The sequence below is a fragment of the Hevea brasiliensis genome, chromosome 9 (assembly GCF_030052815.1).
Source record: "Hevea brasiliensis isolate MT/VB/25A 57/8 chromosome 9, ASM3005281v1, whole genome shotgun sequence".
NCBI classification, from domain to species: Eukaryota; Viridiplantae; Streptophyta; class Magnoliopsida; order Malpighiales; family Euphorbiaceae; genus Hevea; species Hevea brasiliensis.
In genome coordinates, this window is record NC_079501.1 from 83,844,104 (window position 1) to 83,871,254 (window position 27,151).

At 33.3% G+C, this 27,151-nt stretch overlaps 1 non-coding gene and 2 pseudogenes across 1 annotated transcript; all 3 read left to right on the forward strand.

Annotated features, from left to right (window-relative positions):
• The first annotated feature begins 1,351 nt into the window (after positions 1-1,351).
• LOC110672631 (uncharacterized) lies at positions 1,352-11,122 on the forward strand (annotated as a pseudogene).
• A 2,068-nt stretch (positions 11,123-13,190) lies between these two features.
• Positions 13,191-17,201, forward strand: LOC110660343 (uncharacterized). Its single transcript, XR_009151515.1, has 7 exons — positions 13,191-13,308; positions 13,837-13,931; positions 14,069-14,148; positions 14,242-14,297; positions 14,415-14,527; positions 16,658-16,719; positions 16,904-17,201. It is a non-coding gene; the product is annotated as an uncharacterized LOC110660343 (transcript).
• A 1,351-nt stretch (positions 17,202-18,552) lies between these two features.
• On the forward strand, positions 18,553-22,558 carry LOC131183273 (amidase 1-like; annotated as a pseudogene).
• Positions 22,559-27,151: the final 4,593 nt, after the last annotated feature.

The following is a 27,151-nucleotide window of genomic DNA, read 5'->3' on the forward strand; positions in this document are numbered from 1 at the left end:
TTGTTTTCCCCTGTTCCCTTTGAGTTGTGAACTCTTTTTTGTATTCCATCTGTGAAAATTTTGTTCTTTTTAATGTTCAAATTTTGAGGTTACATTAAATTTTATTAAGTTATTTTGAAATAAATCTAGAATAGGATTTCTATGATGTAGATATACGCTTTCATTTTCGCTCTATATTCAAGGTGTACCACATTTCTGGTAGCTTAGTGACAACATTGATCTTCAGTTTTATCTATTATTCTTCTTAAATTTATTGTCAAATGAAATGTTTAAAATTTGGATATCTGGAACTAGATGGATTGTTCTTTCATGGATTACCATCGATACATGATTGGAATATTGAAATATGAGCAGTAGGCACCTGTCCATCACATGCAAAGTTTTCAAATCACATTGTTCTTTCAGCAGAGTTTAATGATTACCAACAGTTTTCAGATGATCTGGGAATAAAGCGATTTTAACACACCAAGAATCATATTAACACAACAAATAAAAATAATAATAATAATAAATTCAAGCAGCATCCACATTGGTTTAAATAGATTAATGTATCTTTCAAAATAAAAAAAATAAAAATAATACATATATTAATAATTTTAAAATTTTGAATATCAAATCAGTTTATATTGAGTCGTTTTAGTAATATAAATGTTAAAGCAATTTAGGTTGAAATATATTAACAAGTTTAAAAATTATTTAATCAAATTTATTTGGTATTTTCAAACATGAATTAAGAGTGTTGTATAAATTAAAAATAATGACCGAAGCATGAGCTTGAATATGCAAAATTGAATAACACATTCTTATAATGATTCAATAGGTTAAATTAAATAGTGTAAAAAAATAAAATTGACTTAATTGTTTTTCTACATAATAAATAATTTTTCCGTGGTGTAATATTCAAAGTTAACCATTTTTTTTTATTGTAAATATCTTAAAAAATTTTAAATTTTTTTATTATAACTATTACATAGAAATTTGTTATGTTAATATTTTGTTTAATGCAATTTAGTAATTTCAATATATCTTCTATTTTATAAATAAAATATATCTTTTATTTTGGTTTTTTTTATTTATTAGAACTATCTTAAAAATTTGAAAATTTTGTTTTATACAATAATCTCCAATTCCATATCTCTTCTCAAGAAACTCCATCCTTAAGCTGCTAGTAGTTATCTCGAATTCCCTATCTCTTCTCAAGAAACTTAGCCCTTAAGCTACTACTAGTTATCTCCAATTCCTATCTCTCAAGAAACACAACCCTTAAGCTACTAGTAGCAATCTCCAATTCCACATTTCTCTTCAAAAAACACAACTTTTCTGTCGCAAACAACGTATGTTGTCTTCAACCATGGCGGCCGTCATCTCCGTGGTGGTCATATCCTCCTTCTCCTCTTCTACTCCAAGGAAGCCAAAACATGATTCTAAATGGTACGCAATGATCAAGTGACGCAATGCTTTTAAGAGGAAAAAGAAGACTCCAGTCGTTTGTTTCGAAAGGGCTACAACTTTGGAAGCCTCTCATGGGCTTTCATGGGCTCGAGTGTGCTTGCTTGGCAAAGGAGGATTTGGTTCTGTCTTTTATTCTAAAACAAGAACAACCATAAATCAGGGAACTCATCTTCCTTCTCAATTGGCAGTCAAATCTACAATTATGGATCAATCATCTTCATTACAGCATGAGAAACAAGTTCTCTGTGATCTTACTTCCAGTCCGTACGTGGTTCGTTGTTATGGAGACCAAGTCACGCATATAGCTAATGGGGTGAAAGTATATAACTTACTTTTGGAGTACCGTTCGGGACTTAGCTTAGAACGGCAAATAAGATTATCGGGTTTTGGGTTGGCTGATTCTGATGTTAAGTATTATTCAAGAGACGTTCTTCAAGGGTTGAAGTACATTCACTGTCGTGGCTACATCCATTGCGATATCAAGCCGGACAACATTTTGCTGGTGCCTGGTAGTGGAGAAAGGAAGGGAACTTTTGTAGCAAAGCTTGCGGACTTCGGATTGGCTAAGGCAGTGGATGAAGAGTGCCATGATTTGAGGGGCACAACCAGATATATGTCTCCAGAATTGGTGAGAGATAAAAAGATTGGGTATTCTACAGACATTTGGGCCTTTGGATGTGCTGTGTTGGAGATGCTAACTGAAAAACCAGCCTGGGAGTATTCAGAAGTTGAAGATCTTCTGTGGGTAATTGGATATACAGATGAACTGCCTCAAATACCCAGTAATGTATCAGAAGATGCAAAGGATTTCCTGAGCCGATGTTTTGTTCGTACTGCTGCTCATAGATGGTCTGCTGATTGCTTACTAGAGCATCCTTTCCTTTCTGTGAACTAGTGGTGGAGAAACTCTAATATCTGCAAATAGGCAATGGAATGTAATATGCTGACAATTTTGTTTTCTTGTTGTTTTTCCCTATACTTCTAACTTCTTCATATATCATCCCCTCATCACAAGCTAGTGTTCCCTCAAGATCTCTGATAAAATGTAAATTTAGTTGATTTTCCCCATCATTTTCCCTTTTATTTGTTGTAAGTTTTCCGATAATAGCTTTAAAAAATAGCATATATTTTAAATATCATCTAATTTTATCACATAATTAATACATGAAAATATATACTATTTTAAAATATCATCTCATTTGATAATTTCTTTTTTGTTTCACTCATGAAAAATTGCTGTAAATCCAAAAGGAAAGCTTAATAAAATTAAAAATTAGTGATAAAAACTACACTGATGGTATTTAAATTCATATATAACATCAGTGTTACCTTGGACTGAACTATTTAAACCCTTAAATAATTAGACCTTTTCAATTTTTATTTATTTATTGAGTCGCTATTTTTATTTCCAACTGTAGTCAATTAAGTTTATGGATGTTTCAATATAATAAATACATTAAGGATTTATTTTTAAGAATATAAAAAAATTAGGAATTAAAAAAATTTGCATTAATTACTTGTTTTTTGTAAGTATTATTAACCTAAAAACTATTATTAACAAATTTATTGTTCTTTAATGCTCGAGCAAATAATGCAGAAAACTCACCACATAGATGTGTAGTTGAGAATTGGTAGTTTGAAGATGTTTTTGTTCTTCGAATATATCTTTTTCTTGAAGTCATAGAATAAATTAAAAGAAAAGAGATGATAAGACCACAGCTTGTTGGATCATGTGCATAGCTCACTCGACAGCAAAATGGCTTTCTCAAATTTTTTTTAGATTGCATAATCTGCTAAAACATCCTACACACTGATTACTGAGAGTTACTGTAGAAAGTTTGATCAAAGTACTTCCTGAGGAGAAAAACTCAGTTTCCTATAATTTTTTGCTTCACCTTCTCAAGTTGAGAATGATGATGAGAATTAAGTTTGAATTGTTAAATAAGCTGGAACACAGAATAGCACTTATGTTGGAGCAATGTTCTGCTTCAAATCTCTTAGTCAGGAATTACAACAATACCGATACTCTCTGGGGTGTGATATCTGCTGCCTTGTTAATCTTGAAAACTTGTCTTAATGATAATAAATTTCTTTTCATGTAGTATTGCACTAAAAGATTTGGTTTCCATCTAGAAGAATAAACTGTATTTTATAAAAAAAAAAAAATGCAGCTCAGGTATCAGAGGTAAGTACTTGGAAGTAAGGTTTGAAAGTGACATGTCATCTGACTTGAAAAAAAAATTTGTGTATCAACATGTATGTGGATTTGCATATTTATTTTTAGGTCAAATGATAAAATATTCTATTATTTGTAAATTACTTAGTCAATTCATTTTCATTTAGTTAATTTATTTACTGCATTTGTATAATTATGTTACTTTCACTTGCAAGTGCTAAAGGTTTTATTTTTAGAGCTACGTGGACCTGATCCTTCATTTTGTTATGAAGGTACGTAGGCAGCCTTCAGGTGCAGTCCAAAGTAAAAAAAAAAAAATTATTTTCTTGATTTCCATATTATTATTATTATTATTATTATTATTATTATTATTATTATTATTATTATTATTATTATTATTATTATTATGTGTTGAAATAGTTAAATTATAGTAGAAATATTGAAATTTTGTTTTTGGATATATTAGTCATGTTTAGTAGAATTTGGGTGTGACACAAGAAGTGGATATTTGAATAGATTAGTATTCCAAAGAATAGGCATTGGAGGTAAAAATAGTATCTCTAAGATCCAAATAGACTATTTTCCAGGTGGAGCTGAAATCTTTGAATTAGTTGTGAAATTCTGCTATGGACGGAAAGTCGATCTGACAGCAGCCAACATTGCTCCAATATACTGTGCTGCATATTTCTTGGAAATGAGTGATGATCTTGAACAAGGAAATCCTATTTCTAAGGCTGACACTTTTCTAAGTTTTATGCTTTTAGCACCATGGAAAGATATATTTCAGATTTTCAAAAGCTGTGAGATAATTTCTTCAGGCGCCAAGGAATTAGAACTCTTGAAATGATGCTCTGAAGCTATTGCTTGGAAAGCTTCCATGGACCCAAAAAAATTTGTTGCTGGTGATGATGATTTATTGTGTTCTAATGCTTAAGCAAATAATGCAGAAAACTCACAACATAGATTTGTAGCTGAGAATTAGTGGTTTGAAGATGTGTCTGTTCTTCGAATAGATCATTTTCTTGAAGTCATTGAATCAACTAAAAGAAAAGAGATGATAAGATCATAGCTTGTTGGATCATGTATAGCTCACTGGATGGCAAAATGGCTTTCTCAAATTCTTTTTGGACAGCACAATCTGCCAAAAATCCTACACATCAGTTATTGAGAGTTACTACATGAAGTTTGATCAAGGTACTTCCTGAGGAGAGATGTAATTTTTTGCGCCACCTTTTAAAGTTTTTTCTATGCTAAAATATCCAGCATCAAGAATATATATTGTGGGAAGGTTGGTGGATAAGTATCTTACAATGATTTCTAGGGATGAGAAGCTTTTGATTAAACAGTTGCAATTGCTTACAGAAGCATTATCAAAAGACGCTCGATATTGTGATGACAATCTCTATAGAGCCATAGACATGTCTTAAGGGATCCTCTCACTATATATCTACTTTTCCTATTGCATGTCACTAATTAGAGAGTTACCCAGACACATCCTAATCTAACCGAAGAAGAAAGAACAAGCGTATGCAAGGCCATGGATTATCATAAACTATCATAAGAAGCTCACCAGCATGCAATGAAGAATGAAAGATTACCCTTGTATATATCAATGCAAATTATCCTTCTTTTTTTAAGTCAATAGATAAATATTTCATTAACATAAAAGGGTTATATAGCTTTAAGCTAAAAGGAGCCTAGTCTACAGCATAAAGACAAAAAATTTGGCCCAATTACAGGAGAACCCTACTCTATTTGGGCAACCCGAAAGAAACTAGTGTAGATCCAAATCTTCTTATTACAGTGCCGCTGAGAAGGAAAAGCAAACCAAAAGAAGCTTAGGGGTAGAGCTCTTTAACCTAAGGACAAGGAACAGCACTGAGGCCTGATGAAGTCCCAGGAGAGCCATAACCCAATCACATTTCCACAAAACAACAAGATCAACATAAGGATTCTCCAGAGCAGTAGACCATGCAACCCAAATAATGCATTGCAGGCTAAGTAAGCAACTCAAAGAGGGTGATGAGGCAAAGCTCTAAATGGCAACATGCCTTGAAGGTCAGCCATGATGGTAGATTCGACTAAGGACCCCTGAGATGCCATCATCCCTTAAAATGATTACCCCTCCTAGAGCTAGAAAAAAGCACAAATGGAGACCACCCCTATATGCAAAACCCACACAAGAAGCAGATCAAGAAAGCCCTCACAAATAACCATAGATCTGCCACCCAAGAAACCAAATTTTATTTATCCAAAAACGCTATCTGGGGAGGGGAAGACCCATGTCCGGGCAGGGGAGAGGAGGCCATCCCTTACCAGAAAAGGGTAGGGAATGGCCGATGGGAGCTCAGCAGGAGAGATCTTGAGTCTCAGGAAAACACCTAGAACGAGAGAAAAGATGAGAGCCCTTGAATTATCCTTCTTGAACAAGTAAATATAACGAAGTAAATGACAACTACCAGATCCAATTACCGAAGAACAAAGGCTCAAACTATCATCAGAATGACTAAGGGTTTAGATAAGGGATGCATGACACCTCAGAAAGAAAAAAAGATAATGAAGAAAGAGGTTGAAAATATGAAGGTGTAAAAGAACTAAGAAATTTTGGAATAAGAATTATGATGTTTATTGCCTCAGAAATCAAAGATATATATAAAAAATTACAACTAACAAATAGGTTCCTAATTAAGCTAAACTACCAAAATTGTATCAGAATCATACAACAAAAGGTAAGAATAGATATGCACACAAAAATTTCTAAATAAATGCCCTAAATAAATACAAAATAAGTGACAGCTAACAGCTGTCTTTCCAATACCCCCCTTAAGTTGGAGCATGGAGATCTCGAATGCCCAACTTGCAAAAAAGAAAGTCAAACTGATTCTTTCCCAATGCCTTTGTGAAGATATCCATAGGTTGTATTAAACTACGTACATAATCTATTCAAATGTTACCATTCAATATGTCATCACGGATAAAATGACAGTCCACTTCAATATGCTTGGTATGTTCATGATAGACAGGATTAGCAGCTATTTGCAGAGCTGCCTGACTATCACAATACAAATTCATAGGTTCAGTATGCGCCACACCAAGAGAATTCAATAATCCTTTCAACCATTTAAGTTCACAAGTTGTAGTACTCATAGACCGATATTTAGCTTCAGCGGATAAGGGAGACACTGTCTGTTGCTTTTTAGTCTTCCACGAGATAGGGGATTCACCCAAAAGAATAAAATAACCAGTCAAAGACCGTCTCGTCAAAGGACAGCTAGCCCAATCAGAATCACAGTAAGCAGACAATTTGAGATCATAATTGGCATGCAGTAGTATACCCTGACCTGGATTTCCTTTCAAATAATGCATAACTCTAACAACTGCCTCCCAATGAGCTTTCTTCGGTTATTGCATGAACTGAGCAAGAATATGCACATAATTAGACAACTCGGGCCGAGTTATTGTTAGATAAATTAGCCGTCCCACCAGACGCCTATACTGAGCAGGGTCATCCACATCATCACTCTCGGTAAGGGCCAGCTTGTGATTTTGTTCAAGAGGAGTTTTAGCCGGCTTGCAACCCAGTAATCCAACTTCTGAAATTACATCCAATGCATACTTACGTTGACACAAGAAAATATCATTCGAGTTTCTGGCTACTTCAATCCCTAAGAAAAATTTCAGCTTCCCCAAGTCTTTCATATGAAAGCAACGACTCAAATAGTTCTTGAATTTTTGTACAGCGGAAACATCATTGCTGGAGATAATAAGGTCATCCACATAAATAAGCACATTCAATTGAACAGTCCCAGCTCGAAAAGTGAACAAAGAGTAATCTAAATATGATTGCTGAAATCCATAAGCTTTCAGAGATGCAGCCAATTTCGCCAACCAACATCTAGGTGCTTGCCGCAAACCGTATAGAGATTTCCGGAGTTTACAAACCTTCCCTAGTGATTGAGAAGCAAATCCAGGCGGCATCTTCATGTAAACCTCTTCCTCCAAATCACCGTGTAAGAAAGCATTTTAGGCATCCATCTGATGGAGTTCCCAATTCTTTGCAGCCGTAACGGCAAGAAAAGTGCGCACAATAATCATTTTTGTTGTAGGAGCAAAAATCTCCTGATAATCTATGCCTTCAACTTGATTATTTCCCAATATCACTAACCACGCCTTGTATCATTCAACACTTCCATCAGAATTGTATTTAATTTTGTATACCCACTTGCTTCCTATTGCTTTCTTCCCAAATGGTAGATTTTCAACTATCCATGTACCATTATCCTCCATAGCCTGTATTTCTTTTCTTATAGCCGCTCTCCACCGTTCATCCTTAACTGCTTCTGCATAAGAGCTTGGTTTATGTCCTGTAGTAATGGTTGCCAAAAAACATCGGTGTTGTGCAGAGAATTTATCATAACCCACATAATGTGCTATAGAGTAAGGCGTACATGAGGAATCAGATTGGGAAGGTGAGCATACCGAGGGACTTGTTTTGATGGCGTTTGTCACATAATCCTTCAAAAGAACACTAGGTTGCTTGGCCCTTTATCCCCTATGTAGTTGCTCTTCAACAACTTCACCTCTATCCACTCCCTCACTATTTTCATGGATCAATTCTTCCGTTTCAGGATTCACCTCACTTTCTCTACCCACACTTTCATCGTGCTCCTTTCCCAAGTTGTTCTCTAAACCATCAACTTCATCACCCAACTCCTCAACTCCATTTTTAATAAGTTCATCACCCATTGTTTTCTCATTTGCATATGGAAATTCTATTTCAGCGAATACCACGTCTCTTGATACAAAGTATTCTTTAGTTTCCAAATCATACAATCTCCATTCCTTCTTTTCAAATGGACACCCAACAAAAACACACCTACGACTTCTACTACCAAATTTATCTTTATCCCGATTCAGATTATGTGCATAGCACAAACAACCGAAAACTTGAACATTTTTGTAAGAAGGTACTTTCCCAAAGAGCATCTCATATGGGGTTTTACCATTTAATAACATAGATGGAGTCCTATTAATCAAATACCCGGCTGCAAGTACACATTCTCTCCAAAATTCTATGGGTAAATTTGCTTGGAAACGCAAGGCTCTTGCCACATTAAGAATATGGCGATGTTTTCTTTCCACTCGGCCATTTTGTTGAGGTGTTCCTATACAGGAAGTCTGATGTAACATTCCTTATTTATCAAAATATTCTTTCAAGCACATAAATTCACTTCCGTTATCACTTCTGACAATTTTCACATTTTTTTCAAATTAGCGTTTAACCATCACAACAAATTTCTTAAGAACATAAGCTACTTCTTGTTTTCCATTCAACAAATATATCCAAATAGCACGAGAGTAATCATAAACAATTGTTAAGAAGTAAATTGCTCCACAAGATGTTGGGACTCTATAAGGTCCCCACAAATCACAATGTATCAATTCAAAACAACCATCAGCTTTATTGTCACTAGAAAAGAAAATCTCTCTTGTTTGCTTTGCTCTAAAACAAACTTCACAAGTTTTATTAGTTTTCCTAACTATGCTACCAGCTTCTGGAATTAACTCTGCCACCTTATAAGAAGGATGACCCATTCTCTTATGCCAAAGTTCAAAAGACCCCACATCAGTTGCCTTGCAAGCATGTACCGATGTCACTCCCTTGAGAAAGTACAACCCCTCGTGTTGCTCACCCGCTCCAATCAGGTTCCTCGAATTTAGGTCCTGTATAGCACAAATTTTGTTAATGAGTTGAATAACCAAATTTGAATCATTAAGTAGTTGTGATACAGAGATCAGATTGCAATTCAAATTTGGCACATAAAGGACTCGTTGCAATTTCAAGTCTCCTCCAAGCAACACAGTTCCTTCTTTCACTGCTAAGGTCTTTTCTCCATTAGGTAACCCCACTGAGCATGGCACAATGTCATGTAATTCACTCAAAAATGCCAACGTTCCTGTCATATGATGGGAAGCTCCTGTGTCAATAATCCAAGGAAATATCCTCTGCGTACCTGTCAGCCTCTCATTGCCACCATTCTGACAAGAATTCAACATGCCCAGCAAAGCAGCCCACTGCTCTTCATTTAATCCAATAAGACCCTTTCGATATGAATCTGTCACAATTCCACGCCCACCATCAACTCTAGTTACTTGTGTGGCGTTGGCACGAGCAACTCCTCCCTTGCTACGTCCTGCTCCATTACCACGCTTATGACCACCTCCTCGTCCAGCAGAAGTTCCACGTGGTCTATTACCCCACCATTCTGGATAGCCTATCAGCTGGAAACAACTTTCAGCATCATGTCCCTCTCGGTTGCAATTATAACAAATTGAGGATTTGTCTTTATCCCCCCCTGAATTTTGACTACCTGCTCGAATTGCAAAACTCATAGGATTGCCTTTTTCTTCCTTGGTTCGTGTCATAGTTTGCACCCGCTCTTGCTGAAAACCATAGCATAGGCACGATTCAAATTGGGCAAGGGTTCAGTGCTCAAAATATTAGAGCGCACTATTCCGTATCCTTCTTCATCCAAGCCCATCAAAAACTGATGAACTCTCTCTTCTTCACGCTTTCTTTCTAATTTAATGGTAAGATTGCATCTGCAGCCTGCATAGATACACTCTGGTATCTGATCATAGTTGTTTATTTCATCCCATAATGTTTTGAGTCTTCCGAAATAGAACACGATCGGTTGACCTTCCTGCCTACAATTTGCCAAATCCGATCTCAGTTGCTGCATTCGTGGACCATTCCCAATCGAGAACCTCTGTTTAATATCCTCCCACAGATCCTTTACATTCTCCATGTGAGAGATGGTCGAGCGAAGCGTCGGTTCAATAGTGTTAAACACCCAAGAAACCAGCATAGAGTTAACCGTCCACCAATCTTCGAGTTCCAGTGAGTCATCTGCTGGTTGCTTGACAGATCCATCAATAAAACCATATTTCTTTTTGGCCCGCAATGCAGTCCGCATAGCTCGCGCCCATTCTTCGTAATTCTCGCCCTTCAACTGAACTTGGGTAATCAAATTACCTGGGTTGTCATTCAAATTCAGTGTGTAAGAACTAAAAGTTTTCTTCCCTGATCCAGAACTCTCATTTTTCTTTTCATCAGCTATGGCTCTGATACCATGTAAAAGAACTAAGAAATTTTGGAATAAGAATTCTGATGTTTATTGCCCCAAAAATCAAAGATATATATAAAAAATTACAGCTAACAAATAGGTTCCTAATCAAGCTAAACTACCAAAATTGTATCAGAATTATACAACAAAAGGTAAGAATAAATATGCACACCAAAATTTCTAAATAAATGCCCTAAATAAATACAAAATAAGTGACAACTAACAACTGCCTTTCCAATAGAAGGTGCAATTAAATGCATTGCGAAAGTGTAAAATGTAGCTTCAGAGACAAGTGAAGGGATGCACTACCTGGAAGGGGGATTGGGGTTCTGGGAAAGCATTGTATAATAGAATCTTTTATTATTGATTTATTTGAAAATCCATAACAATACTTGCATATTGTTGTTGATTGTAGAATAAGATATGCTTGTTTTCATTTTATTAATCACCGGAAGATGATATGTTTGCGTGCCTTAAGTTACCTTAAATGTGATCAAGATTAGATTATGAAAGCCAATCAATTAAGTGCTTAGAGACCTAAAATTTAGCAGGCAACTTAAAATCATCAACTTAGTTGGAGGTGGCAGTTTCCTAGTTCTTCAAATTAATTAAAGCCCATAGTTTGACACAAGTTTTTTTTCCCAGAAATGGCATATAAAATATTGGAATGAATATTACTCATGCTCTTAGATAATATATTTGATTCCAATCTCTTAAATAATTATTATTTCTCTCTCTCTTAAATTACTCTTTGTTTTCATTAGTATGAATCATTATATAGAAATGTAAGTCTTTGATTAATCTAAGTTAATGCAATTTGTTATTCGTTTATTTTTCTTTTAGTCCATCATTAAATTGAATGATTGAAATTTAATTTAGTTTTAATTGAAGCTTAATTTTATGATTTTACAATTTAATTTTAGAAAAAATTATAGAACTGCCAAATAGAAATGGCAATTCTATTCCTACCATGAAAAAAAAGGGAAGATATTTATTTTATTATTTTTATAATTAAAATTTAAATTCAAGATTTCACATATTAAGGATGATTATAATATTACTAAAAATAATAATTTATTTATTAATTTATTACAAATATAATATAAATTTACTTTTTCTTTTCATCTATTTTAAATTATAGGTCACTTTTTATCTTAAAATAGTAATTTATTTATTAATTTATTATTATGTCTCTATTTAATTTGCATTGAAAAATAAAATTTATTAATTTTAAAAATAATTTAATACTATAATTTATTTAATTTTTAATAAATCAATATGAAGAGGGAGTATATTAAAAAATTAAATAAAGTTTATTACTTTAATTATATTTATATTACTCCATCGGTTAAATAAAAATAGACTTATTATTATTTTTATTTATTTTAAATTATAAGTAATAATTTAATTATCAACTTATCCAATTTGATATGTATTAAAAAAATAAAATTTATTAGTTTCAAAAAAAAATTTAGTAATATAAATTATTTAATTTTTAGTGGGGTAATATGAGTGAATGATATATTGGGAAGAGTATATTAAAAAATTAAATAAAACTTATTACTTTAATTATATTTATATAAATAAAAGTAGATTTATTATTTTTTTATTTATTTTAAATTATAAGTAATAACTTATTTATTAACTTATCCAATTTAATATTTATTGAAAAAAAATAAAATTTGTTAGTTTTGAAAAAAATTTAATAACATAAATTATTTAATTTTTAATAGAGTAATATGAGCGGATGATATGTTGAAAAAGACTAAATAAAATTTTTTATTTTAATTACACATCTTTCATCTTATAAAGATTTGCTTACTTTTTATTTTTACATGAATTAAGCTATTATAATTAACATAATTAAAATAATAAATTTTATTTTACTTAGAAAAATTTTGTGAAATTTTTTTTAATATGTTCTCTATTTACATTATTCTATTAAAAATTAAATAACTTATATTTCTAAATTATTATTCAAATTAATGAATTTTACTTTTTCAATGTATATCAAATAAAAATATATTAGTAAGTTATTAAATAAATTACTATTTATAAAAAATTATAATTTGAAATAAATAAATAAATAAATAAAGTAAAGCTATATTTTTGCGAGATGGATGAATTTTCATGTCACATAGTATTTTTTAAAAAAAAACAATGTGAAGCTCATCTGACGTAATTTCTTTTAAACTATGTAGAATTTATTTGGCATGTTTTGATTTCAGGTTCTACTTCCTCAATTCTCTGCTCTAAGTCCCTTTTTGAAAAATAAATAATAAAATTATGATTGAAATTGTAAAATGTTAAAAGAAATGTTTATATTTATTAAAAATATTTACATTTAATTAATTTTTATTTTATAATAATTTCCATGGATGGTTGAAGTCGCCATTGGAGTGGGAAGGAGAAATCTAGCGAGTTCAAGAAAAACAATGGACCAAGATGAAGCTAAAAGCAAAGAGAATCACCCTTCCTCTTCACGGGACTCCAATCCATGACCCATCTGCCTTGGTCCCTTCCTTCAAGAATCCTATCTTGATTCCTGTTTCCGTACGTTGTCTTGATTTTCTCTCAAAAATCGTACATTTTCTTTTTATTTTTCCTTCTTCTTAACAATTCATATGTCTATTATTGACCCAATTCCTTGTTTGGTATATTTATATGAGAGCTCTCTTCTTGTGCTTTTTGTTGTTTAACCTCCACTTGATTTCTGGTGTTCATTTCGATTAATAGTTATTAGGCGCTTAAGAATTGTTAAGGATTATATGAAAAGAAAGCAATTTGAAACCTTTATGATAGTAATTGTGCATTATGAATCAATACTAAATGTGGGTATTTGAGCAATTTTACTATAATTCTGTACAAACCTCATTTGAGCTTGTATTGGCAAAGCTTTTCAGTTACCAATGTTTTCATGAGTGCTTGTGTGTGCATGCTTTCTTTACATATATATTTTTGTGGTGTTGGGGTTGGGGGGGTTGGGGTGGAGCTGTTGGGTTTATGGGCGAGGGTAGAGAGGGTTGGGGAATGATGCAAGATGATGGTGGGTCATTTGTTCCTCTCATTCCTGTATTGCAGATAAATTTTGTTATAGTTGCATTTTGAATTGGACTAAAGTAGTTGCTGGTAAGCATTCTCATGCACCTTCTTCTGTAAAATGTCCTTTGTGCAAGGTTTGCTTTATTCCACTTATGTTTCACTTTAGCTTCACATAACAATGCAGGCCTTTTGCTTTGCCTTATTGATTACAGGAATGATGTCTCTGTGTAAAATTTATTGTTAATGGCGGTATTGTTCGACTATTCTGCAGACAGAAAACCGTTTAATAATTTATGGATACGATGGAAGTTCATTCCAAAGGCAATATATAATTAACAGTTTTGAGCTTATGTACTACCTATTTCTATATTCTTGTTTTTCCCTTTCAAACCTTCACTATATTAAAATCGGTTTACTTAGTTTACTTCTCCTTTTTTTTTACAGTTCTTTCTTTTCAAAAGCTCACAAGTATAGATTAAAATGCTATTATGCTGAACCAGGTTCTCTACTACTTCCCATTTTATTCTTGTTTTGTTAAACAGATATTTGTTTTTTAATGCTATTTCCCAACAAATCAATACCTATATATGTTTTTCTGTAAATTTGTGTTCAGTCAGGTATATTGAGCAATATAGTTAACGTATTGCGATATTGGAAGTCCTGTAAGTATCTTCAACCAAATCGGTGGCTGCAAAGTTGGTTGAGAAGAGAAATTCAGGCTCTTTTGCAGGTCCATCTGTTAATTGAGATTTTTCTATGCTTTGACCTTTACTTATTACAAAATACAAACTTGGACATCCCACTGAAATTTGGTGCTCTAACATATGAGATTATATTATTAAATTAAGATACTCTATTCGTTAGAGCAGATAAATACCATTAATAACGTTGCATTGCTGGTAAATTGGAGATCCTACCAAAATTAATAATTTGTATAACTAAACTGGCATTAGTGGATGACTGCATAACCATGTGAAAAACTGTTCAATTCGTAAAATTTTTAGTCATATGGAGCTACACATAGCATCAATTATGCTGCATCAACTATGTCTTTTCCTACTTTACTCCATTGAATTCAGACCAGTTCTCTATTTTTTTTAATGTCGGAGTTTGAAAGGCATTGAAGTGTTTGGGAAATATGGGAGTGGCATGGTTAACTAAATTGTTTAATAAGATTCTAAATTCAAAGAAAATGCCTAATGAATGGAGGAGAAGTATTTTAGTACCTATTTTTAAAAATAAGGGAGATATACAGAGTTGCTCAAACTATAGGGGAATTAAACTCATGAGCCATACTATGAAGTTGTGGGAGAGAGTTGTGGAACATCGACTACGTCATGATACTTTTATCTCTCCCAATCAATTTGGCTTTATGCCTGGTCGTTTAACTATGGAAGCGATTTTTCTCATTAGAAGTTTGATGTAGAAATATAGAGATGCGAGGAAAGATTTACACATGGTTTTTATCAATTTGAAGAAGGCTTATGATAGTGTTCCAAGAGATGTCTTATGGAGAGTGTTAGAACAAAATGGGTATCTATTAGGTACATACAAGTGTTGAAAGACATGTATGAAGGAGCAACTACTATTGTGAGCATAGTGCGAGGGAACACGAGATTTTCCTATCTTAGTTGGATTACATCAAGGTTCAGCTGTAAGCCCTTACCTTTTTACATTAGTTTTAGATGAATTAACAAAACATATACAAGAGAGTATCCCTTGGTGCATGATATTTGTGGATGATATAGTTCTGATATATGAGATGCAAAAAGGAGTTAATAGAAAGTTAGAGCTTTGGAGAAGTACTCTAGATTCAAAGGGCTTTAAGTTAAGTAGAACGAAGACAGAAGACATGCATTGCAAGTTCAGTAAAAGCCGAACTGGTGATAGGGAAAGAGTTAGTTTGGATGGAGTGATATTGTCCCAAAGTAATCACTTTAAATATCTCGTTTCAGTCCTTCAAGTAGATGGGAGATGTGAGGAGGATGTTAGTCATAGGATTAAAGCCGAATGATTGAAGTGGAGACATGCCATGAGAGTTTTATGTGATCGCAAGATTTCCAATAAGTTGTAAGAAAAATTTTACCGTACAGTCATACGACCGGCCATGTTATATGGTAGTGAGTGTTGGAAACTGAAAGAGTCGTATGTGTCTAAGATAAGAGTTGCGGAGATGAGAATGTTAAGGTGGATGAGTGGCCATATTAGACTAGGTAAAGTCCATAATGAGAGTATTAGAGAAAATATAGGAGTGGTACCAATTGAGAATAAGTTGAGAGAAGGGAGATTGAAGTGATTTGGTCATGTGAAGCGTTGACATACGGAGACTCTAGTTAGACAAGTAGAGCACATTAGGGTAAAGGATAGAAGAAAAGAAGGGTAGACCTAAATTGACTTGGAGAGTAGTACAATATGACCTAGAAGCATTATACATTTCCAAGGATTTAACCCAAAATAGTTTAGAGTGGAGAAAGAGAATTCATATAGCCATCCCCAAATTTTTAAAATAAAGGCTTAGTTGAGTTGAGTTGAGTTGAGTTGAGTTTGAAAGGCATTATTCTCTTCTAACTCTTTCATGTGCTACTTTGGCATTGATTCAAACTTTGTGGATGTGGATAAATATTTAAAGTTTTGGTTTTGCGTATTTTCGATGTATACAGGAAATAGAAGAATGTTTATGGCTTTATGCATATAATAGTAATGCTGTTTACAAAAAACCTTGCACTGTTTTTGTTTTGGATTTTCTTTTTTTTTTTTTTTGGTTCATAATTTGGGATGTTAATTTAATGTCCATAACTATCTTCTAGCTCTGGTTGGCTATCATTGACAAACTTTCATCTTTTGACATGCTTGCATGCAGGAAGAGGATGTTGAAATTATTATACACCATATACTTGGTGTGGTTGATTCATTCTTGAGAAGGTATTTTCTTTACTTATCCCACCTTTTGTTTATTCATGTGCAACTTAACGATGAAAATGAACTCTAGATCGTAACAATTGGATTCCTCATTCTTTAAGTTCTTTTGATGAGTATGAAAGTTTGGCACATAACTCTAATTATTTTACATATCTCTTTCTCAAATGCTTGCTTTCCTTTTTGCCAGGGGTGATCAATCTCATCAAATGAGAACACCTGAAACAAAACAAAGAGAGTTCAAGAATCTAGTCTCTAATGCAGCAAGGCCCTTTCTAGCAGCAAGAACCAAACGATTCGTTAATGAGTTGGAATTGTTTCTTGCTTTAGGTTTCCACATTGAAGCCTATGATGAAGCATACATGTAGCAGTTGGGTTGGAACACTCCTAGATTGACTGGTGAGGCTGCAGATGTAGAACATAGTGAACACACACCAATAGTCCCATACTTGTATATTTTTTACGACGACTCTAATGAAACTGATTAAGGCTGTAGAAGGAGAACCTAGTGAATTCACGCTCACCTGGAATCCCGTATTTCTGTCTTTGATGACGACTCTGATGTCTTTGATGATGACTCTGATGAAGCTAATTAAAAGTTTCATTCCTAATGTGGAACAGCAAAGCTTGAATTATGCTTGATTAAAAAATATACCTTTAGTTATCAATAAGCCTTAACACACTAGTTCTAGAGTTGTCTCTAATGATAAGGGATTGAGTTCGAGTTTTATTCGAAACTTAATGAACTGAAAAAGAAACCTTTAGCTAATCTTGACTACTTTGATAACGTGGTTTTAATTTCAGTATCCTATCGATTTAATTTCGATCAATTGAATGGCTAATGTTTTAATAAAATTTTTGAAAGGGAAAAAACTTAGATATGATTTAAAATCAGATGATTTGGATCGGTTAGTTTAATATCAATTTTGATTTAATTCTAGTCACAGGTTAGATTCGTTCTAATGGCTATATCTATGTTTGGATTATGGCCTAAATTTTTGTTTTAATTTTTAGTTGAATTTTTGATTTTTTACTTTCATTAAAGTTGGAGGTATCGATAATGGGAAAAGAATATATAGGTAAAAATCAAGAATAAGAGTTAAAAAAAAAAAAAACCCCATAAAGTTAACAGAGACTCAGACTAGAGACATAAAATCTAATGAAACCTAACTCATAAAACATACAACCCACGAATTAAAACAAAAGCTCCTCAATTTAGCATACAAGTCCAACCAACCCAGAGATCCAAAGTAAGAGCTACAACACAAGTAAGAGAAATGAGGCGTTTAGGACGGGAGCGACACAAAGTTCCATGTCTTTAGAAGTGGGTAAAGACTTTTAAAGTGTTATTTACCAAAGTAGACCTCCAAGAACTTAACAACCAAAAAACTTTCCATCAAATACACCAAAATCAATATTATAGAGCTAATGCTGGGAGATCGTCAACATAGCACAGTTGACGTGAAAAACTCTCTCTAATGAGTTATTACCTGTATTCAGAGAAAAACCAACAAAATCATATATACAACCCACTCAAGAAGTGAGGAGGGAGATACCGCTCTCCTAGTAAGAAAAGATGTCGTCCTCACCTAGATGAGGTCGGAGACAACTGACTACTTTGGTAGGAATGAAGGACTAAGCCTTGAAAGAAAAAGTTTTATTTCATGTTATTTTTCTATCCAATCAAACTTCCGCTGAAGGATTAACTGATTAACAAGGAATGGACAAATAGAACGGAAATATTGAAATTCCCTCGTTGCCCTCCATAAAGCCAACTAAAGCACCCAAATTAGACGGGCAAAAAGGTCATCAGGATACAGTTATCTGATTTGTGGGGCCAATATCCTTTTTCCGTTTGAGAACGTTGGGACTTGGGTTAGAGACCACAATCACACTGACCAGTAACAAACATGGAAAGAAGCTCGGATTATGGAGCTTTCATGGAGAAATTCGTGCTCAAACCGAGTTCTTCATCTCATGAACTTCCCTTAAATGGTCTTACCTTTGCGGTTAAAGATATGTCAGTCTCTTCAATTCAATTATTTTTCTTGGTTTCTTTTTCGTTTCCTTCAATATTCGTCTCTTATTTTATAGTGAATTCATGAATATTTTCAATTACGATGCTTGTTTTCATGCCTGTTTTGGGCTCATCTTCCAGTTCTTGATGATACTGGGTTTGGTTCGAATTGGAATTGGAATAACAATTTTGCTTTCCTTTTTATCTGCATCTTATTGTGTTTTAATGTTTAGTTTACCTTTGTGGCTTGAACTTTTGGATTAGTTTCGATGTGAATGGATTTGTGACTGGGTTTGGCAATCCGGACTGGGCAAGGACCCATTCAGCTGCTACATCTACTGCTCCGGCTGTTTTGGCTATCTTGAGAGGAGGAGCCACATGTGTTGGTAAAACTGTCATGGATGAAATGGCATATAGGTGAGAATGTGAAACAGGTCCGGCTCTTTTTTTATTTCAATTTTTATTTTTATTGATTTTCTTCCAACCTTTTGGAACTCTAGATCTCATAAGTGTAGGCACCATTGCTACTAAGCTAAAGTTCATTGGTAAACAAGTGTTGTTCTTAAATACTCAGAGGCAGAGGGTTTATTTATTTATTTATTTTTTTTTTAATTGTGAACCATTTCTCCGATAAATTGAATAAGAGCAGTGAGTACAGTAAAAATTTGATGAGACCTTAAAGTTCTTTCATTTGTTAGCCATTGTCTTACTTGTAATTAAACAAATGTCATGAACTAAAATCAGTTTGCGCCCTTGTTTTTAGTTCTTTTATTATTTGTTGTGCTAAGATTCTGCATGCAATGTACTTCAGTAAATGAGCATGTGAAGTGATGACATCTCTTTCTGAGTGATTCTTGAACCAAAATTGCATTGCAAGCCCGTGAAAATGTTGAATATATATATAAATGTTGTGACATTAGTTTAATTTGATATCAAATCTGATGTGCCATTTAAATTCTAATTATTCATCGTACATTTTTTCAAGGTGTTTCATCTTTTGCATGATAAAACTTCCCTGAACATTCACGTCATACTTGTTTCTCATATAACTGAATAATTGTGTTTTGAGGCAGTCTAGATGGGGATAATAAACATTATGGCACACCTACAAATCCTTGTGCTCCAGATCGTGTACCTGGAGTATCTTCCAGTGGGTCTGCTGTTGCAGTAGGTGCAAAGCTTGTAGACTTCTCCTTGGGTGAATATTCTACTCTAGATTGATTTTATTGATTTTTCATATGCCTTGGTTTATCATAACTCAATCAAAGTAAAAAGATTATTTTGGCTGCAGGAACTGACACTGGAGGAAGTGTAAGAGTTCCAGCATCATATTACAGCATTTTGGGGTTTCGACCTTCACATGATGCTGTTTCTACTGCTGGAGTTATTCCCATGGCACAGAGTTTTGATACTGTGGGTAAGGAACCAGCATTGTTATGGTTTCATTTTGAATGAATTTATTGGACCAAATAAACCAACTGGTGGTCAAATTATTGTGTGGGTTTCTGATATTAGAATGTTTCACCAAAAATATTATTTCTTTGTATCTTTATTCATTCTACATTCACGTTCAAAGCAGCATCTGCAACTTCTGAATTATGGGTGAACAGGACACTTGAGTATTTTTATATATCATTGAATCTGAAATTTTTATTTATTCCCTGATCAATAGCATCATTTCTTCAATATTCACAACAATGCACCAACACGCTACTAATCTCTGTTGCTTTATTTAATGATATTGGGACAGTTTGTCTGTTCAATTTCTTTATTCTACCAATCAACTGGATAGAGTTGCAGGAGAATTAAATAATTCTCTGAGTGATTCATTCTTTTGGCATCGATTCTTCATCCAGGATGGTTTGCTAGGGATCCAGTGATTTTGAATCGAGTTGGTCGCATTCTACTTCAATTGCCTGATGTGGATCTGGTTAGACCAAGGCAGATATTTATTGCAGAAGACTGTTTTCAGCTTTCAAGCATTCCGAATAATCGAGTTAGTCAAGTTCTTGTTAAATCAGTGGAGAAGTTATTTGGGGTTCAGTTTTCTTTTATCTTTCAAGTTCTAACGCAGGAATTTAGAAATTGCATCCTGATTCCATAGTATATGAAGCATACTTTTATTCTCTGTAATAGACCGAATGGGAAATAGTAGCATCAAGATAAATATGGTAGTTGTTTGGACATTTCTCAGTTAGAACATACAACAGGAAGATGCAACTGGGCTTGATGGAAATGTTTCCTAGTACTGTTTCATTCTTTTTGGTGTCCTATCATAATGCATTATCGCATCTGCATCAGTTTGTTCATATGTATCGCTTCTTACATTTGTTATTGCAGGTGATGTTGTGAAGCATTTAATCCTTGGGGACTATGTTGAGAACAAAGTTCCAAGTTTGAGTCATTTTATTAGTAAAGAATCAAAAAGCAAGACTATGGTATAGCATCCTTGGCGGCCCTCTCAAGTGCCATGCGTTTGCTTCAAAGGTGTAAAACATTTCCTAATTTTTTCTGAATTGATTTATCTATGAACCTGAATGATAATTATCATTTTCCTTATGGTTGTGCCAGACAAGAGAATGTATCTGCTAGATCTGATTGGATTTATTTTCTATTTGAAGCGTAGGTATGAATTCAAGAATAACCATGGTGAATGGGTTACTACTGTCAAACCTGATTTGGGTCCAGGAATATCAGAACGAGTGTGGGAAGCTATTCAAACAACAGGAGAAAGCATTGATATTTGTTACTCTGTGAAGGCAGAAATAATTGCCACCCTTACAACTCTTCTTGAGGTACTCTCTCTTGCAGCTACTCCACAATCCAAAAATTCTTCATCAAAAGAATAAGGCCTTAAGCTTATCTTTAGGTTACAAAAATTATGCTTGTGGAAGTTGATTAATCTTCTATATCTGGATTTTGCATTTCTTTTGATATGATAAAGAAAATCTGCCTATAAGGGCTTAGGCAGTTAAGACACTTGAAGCATAACACTTGTGCAAAGAAGAAAATAGTTTTTATTTGCGGATTGACAGATATATATATATATATATATATATATATATATATATATATATATATATGCTAACGTGAACTTTGCTCGAACCAATTTCAATTCAGAATGGGATTAATAAGGTTTTAGTTGTGTAGTATCAGTGTCGTATGGGCTCACCGTTGTCAAATATAAAAATCTATAAACCTGCTAAGTAAAATGTAGGCAGAACATCTGTGTCATACTTGGTTGATTCATTATTTTTAATGTGCTTGTCTAATATCTAACAATATAAGAGCAGGATTTTGGTATCCTGGCTATCCCTACAGTACCAGGACGTCCACCAAAACTAAACACAGATCCAACTACTCTGGAAATTTTTGGTGCCGAGGCTTCTAGCTTGCTCTCCATTGCTGGATTATCAGGATTCTGCCAGGTTCTCTCTTGCTCTTTAATGTGAATAAAAAAAAAAAGAAAAAACAATTTCCTTGGATTTTATAAAATATATCATATCGAACTACAGGTGAGCATACCGCTAGGCATGTACAATGATGTACCTGTAGCTATTTCATTATTGGCGAAACATGGTTCAGATGGCTTCCTGCTGAACGTTGTTGAAACTCTTTATGACACTCTCCAAGAACAGATTGCAATTTCAGAATGATAGCTTGCTGAATCCAGAGGTCCTCATCTTGCCTCAAAAAAATGGTCAGAGATTCAATCTCAGTTAACTCTTTCATGCCACTTACATTTTCTGTTCAACAAAAAGTACTGATATGTAATTCAACTATCATACTTTCTCTTATCGCATTAATTGACTAAACAATTCAGAACCATACTCTCTCTCTCTCTCTCTCTCTCCTCATCTTATGGTTAGTGGAATGAAAAAATAGGCAATGAGACGTCCACTGTTGGGAATTGAAAGTGGGGTGGGCCCACGGCTTGCTTTTGTCAACGATTTTGTTGGTTAATGGGATTAGATTAGACCCACATTTACAGGAGAAATTATATAGTATTTTGATTATTTCATGAAAGTATATAATATAAAATGATAAATTAACTATGAATAATCATTGTATTATTATTTTTTACTTAAATTATTGTAATTATTTTTTTTTTAAATAGTTGATGTAGTATATAATTTTCTCATCTAAAGAGCGGGATCCAATCACAAGTTCACAATTAGCATAGATCTCTCCGTGTCGATGGATAAAATTTATTTCATGTTTTCTATGAAGAATAATTATTTCACATTTTAAAAAATAAATTTAATTATGTAATTTAAACTGAATTAATACTAATTCGGATTATAAATAAATGTGTATTGCACATTTTTGGTATAAAATATATATTAATTAATAATATATATTTAAATAACTAGGTCGCTTTATATATATATATATATGAGGGGAATTATATGGTTTACCATTTAATGTACAATTTCTTTTAAATAATTTAATTCTCAAAATATGATAAAATCACAAATTAGTATTTCTATTTTAAAAAAAATAAATTAATTTTTGAGACATTTTTATTAAAATTTATTATTAATCAACTATAAATTAAACCGTAAACTTAAATTAAAAAAAAATAAATTTTTATAAATATGAAAATTATATAAACAAAATTTTTAGAAAAATATTATGAATTAAATAATGGTAAATTTTAATTCACAAATATTGAATTTTAATAGAATAAATATTATACTAATAGTAATATATTTTATAAAGTAAATTATTATTTTAAAAATAAAATTATAAATTATAATTTTTATCATATATCCAATAATAATTTACAAGTTCTCCTTAAAAATAGCATTTGCCTACCGTAAGAAAGTGCACCCTAGATCACACAATTCCTCCACAGTCCAAGTTTAATAATAGGTCCCACAAGCCACACTATTTGACCAGCCACGGGCCACCAAGACAGAGGCTGCGCATGGTGATCTTCCACTTGCTTGTAGTGTGAAAAACAACAGAAAAGAGAATATCTATTTATTTCGGTTCGGTTTTCTGATTTCTCCGTCAAAGAGTGCTCATTTCTTCCCAATCATGAGTTTCCCAATTAACGGATCCATAAATCTCAGAGAGCACTGAACTTCCTGACTTAAATAACCCGAAGATCTCTCGAGGAAATTGGGATTTTCAGAGCTACTGAAAACAATGGAAGTTAAAGCAAGAGCTCCCGGGAAAATCATGCTGTCCGGTGAACACACAGTGGTGCGCGGATCCACTGCAGTCGCTGCATCCATTAATCTCTACACCTATGTCACCCTTTCTTTTGCTACTGCTGGCAAATTAATACATATATGCTCTTTAATGGGTTCTCATTTTTATTTTGTTAGTTGGTTGTGGTTGTTGACATTTTGGTTCTGACAAGTTGAATATGTATATATGTGAAGGTTTTTTTTTTCAGCTTATTTTGAGTTGGGATTGTTTGCAAAGTTGATTGAAAGATACCTTTTTGAGATTATGTGAATATGTGTATCGTACTTAGCATATTTTACTTTCATTGTGTTCTAAACCCGCAAAGGCCAAGTTTTTTTTTTCTTTTTTTTTTGGGTTGTTTTATCTGGGGATTGTTGAAATGTTGATTGGATAATACCCCTTTGGGTTATTTGCTGTGTAGAAACCTTTGAGGTCAAGTGAAATTGTCTTCCATTTTCTGCAGGATTATTGATTGGAATTTGTCTATTTTTTGGAGCTAAATTTGTAGTCACGGGTTTTATTCAGATAGAGTTCCATTGAGTTTTTCTTTAAATATGATCAATGAAAAAAAAAATCTGATAAGCCCTGTTCTCTTCCCTTATTCGCAAAATTTTCTCTTGTACTGGGATTGGTTTGGTTCAATTGTTGTCATTGGACTACAACTTTGCAAAAGCTAATATTTTTCATGTGGCTGGGTTTCGGGTTATCTGAAACTAATGATCTAAAGGAGCCACTGAGAATTTTTAATTGGTGTTTAAGTTTGATGTGTTGCTAACCTTGAGCATGAATTTATAATGATTAAATATGTTAATGGTTCGTAAACACTTTTGTAAATAGAAATTGTTTTGAATATGATTTAAAACCACAGTTGACATGATAATGTATTTTGCATTCTCATTAGCTTGTCCAGTGAGATATCTCTTCCACTAGATGGAGTGAGTTCCTTCCTCTCTGGCTTGCCAGTTGGGGAAGAATTTAAATGAATACTCATATATACTAGCTAGTCTTTGTTCCTCCCTTTTAGCCTCGGTTATTGGGAGAGTTTGAATTGTCGTGGTGTACAACACGGCATTGATTATGAAATTTTTTGTCATGGGTCCAACTGTGTGAATTGTTGGCAACGCCCTTTAAATTATGCATAATTTGATAAATTGTGGTCGAAATAAATAATTTGTCGGTGATTCAAAAATATTGTATTGTTTCATGATTAAAAAGAAATGTTGATAAATAGTTACTAATTGATCAAAATATTATTCAAATGAATAATTTGCATGATTGAAAATATTGATTTTTGGATGTCATGAATTTTGAAGGATTTAGAAATTTTAAATTTTTATTTGTTATGAGTTGTCAAAGCATAACTTGTACTAAGTTTTAAATTATTAGTTTGTGCACCACTGAGTTCACCACTTAGCGATAGCTTTGTATGTTGCCACAGGTGAAAGAAAATATAGAGCAGCGGAGTGAGATTACTTGAAGACACAGTGAGACTATCTTCGGGTATATCATAGGTGTACCCTTGTACATTAGATTTTGATATAATTCTGTAATTATATGCATGCAATTTCATTCGAGCAGTTATATCAACTCTTTTATATTATATTTTTGGAATGTAATCAAATACAAATTATTGTAGTATTATCTTGAGATTTTATGTACTTATAAAATTTTATACTACTAAATTTGTAATACTCCCATGAATGTAACTATTAATTTTGTTACCTTAATGAGATGTTTCAATGTTTGATTTAATTCAAACTGTGTATTAAGTTGCTTGTGCTGATTTGTGAAACGAAATCGAATAATGGAGTTGGGATTTAAATGTATATTGGAAGTGTTTTTCACAGGTTTTTGAAGAACTGTTTTCTCAAATTACAGTTAGCACTCTGTCGAAATTTTTGTAAAAATTGCGGAGATTTTAAATATCGAAAAATTTGATTTATGTTTGAACTTCAAATAAAGGTTTTTAATATCTGAAAAAAATTACCCACCAATTTAAAAATGAACGGAAATCGTTTTAAAATCCCTTGTAGTATATTTAATGGGTTACCGGTAGGCAAAGTTAGGTAGTTTATTAGGTGTATTACGGAATCATATTATACCTTACGGAAGGGTAAGGTGTGACAGATAGTATAAACCCTCACTGGTGTACCAGAACCTCCTTGTTGATCAATGGTGACTGATAGGGATGCCTGTGAATTGCCCCCTCTACCCCTCCTCGGTCCATGAGTGGTAGGAGTCTATGGTCTCCTTATGGATCCTTTTGTCTGAACTGGGGCCATAGTAGGTCTGAAATTTGGGCACTCTCTAGCAAAATGGCCCATCTGACCACATAAGTAACATTCCCCAATAACACTCTTATAGACCTCTCTATGAAGTCTTCCACAGATATTGCATGTGGAAATATGGAGGGGCATTTTGGCCCGTTAATTTTTCAATCAGTACAGACAATTTTGGCCCGTTAAGCCAAACGGAGGGCATTTTGGTCATTTCGTCTTCAGAGATGATTTTTGGCCAACTTGTCCAGTTAAATAAATAATTTATATAACAAAAAATATGACTAAATGTTGTTAAAAATTTAATTAAAATTAATTAGACAAGAAATGGAGAAGAAATGAAAGAAAATAACATTATGACATCATAATGATGTCATTAAAGTTCTCCCACCCAATCTAACATTGACACATGGCATAAACTTGTTTAAAAGAGACCAAATGGGCTGGAAAACAAAAGAAAATCAGAATTCTTCTTCCTCATTTCTTCCTTGCCGTAAACCTATCCACCATTGCCAACCATAGCAAGCTTTTTCAAAGCTTGATTTCCATAGCTCTCACCCCACTAAACCCTATACTCCCAACACAAAAAAGTGTCCTTACCCCTTGGTGATTCTTTTGGGAGCAAAAAGAAGAAGAAAACAAAAGTTTTAGCAAGTGGGAAAAATCTCACTCCATAGAGGTTAGTGACTTAAACTTGAATTTCACTTTAAATTCATGTTTAATAATTATGAATGAGTGCAAATGACAAGAAAATTGATGGAATACCATTTGTATGTAAACCCTAAGTTTTGGCAGCCATGGTTAGGGTTTGATTGTGTTGAGTTTAATGAAGTTAAAAGGTTATTATGGCTGCCCACAATATGTATCTACTAAGTGGATTGATGAAATGAAGTAAAAATGCATGTGTGGTAATGTTTGAGTTAGGGTTTGGGGTGAAGAAATGGGG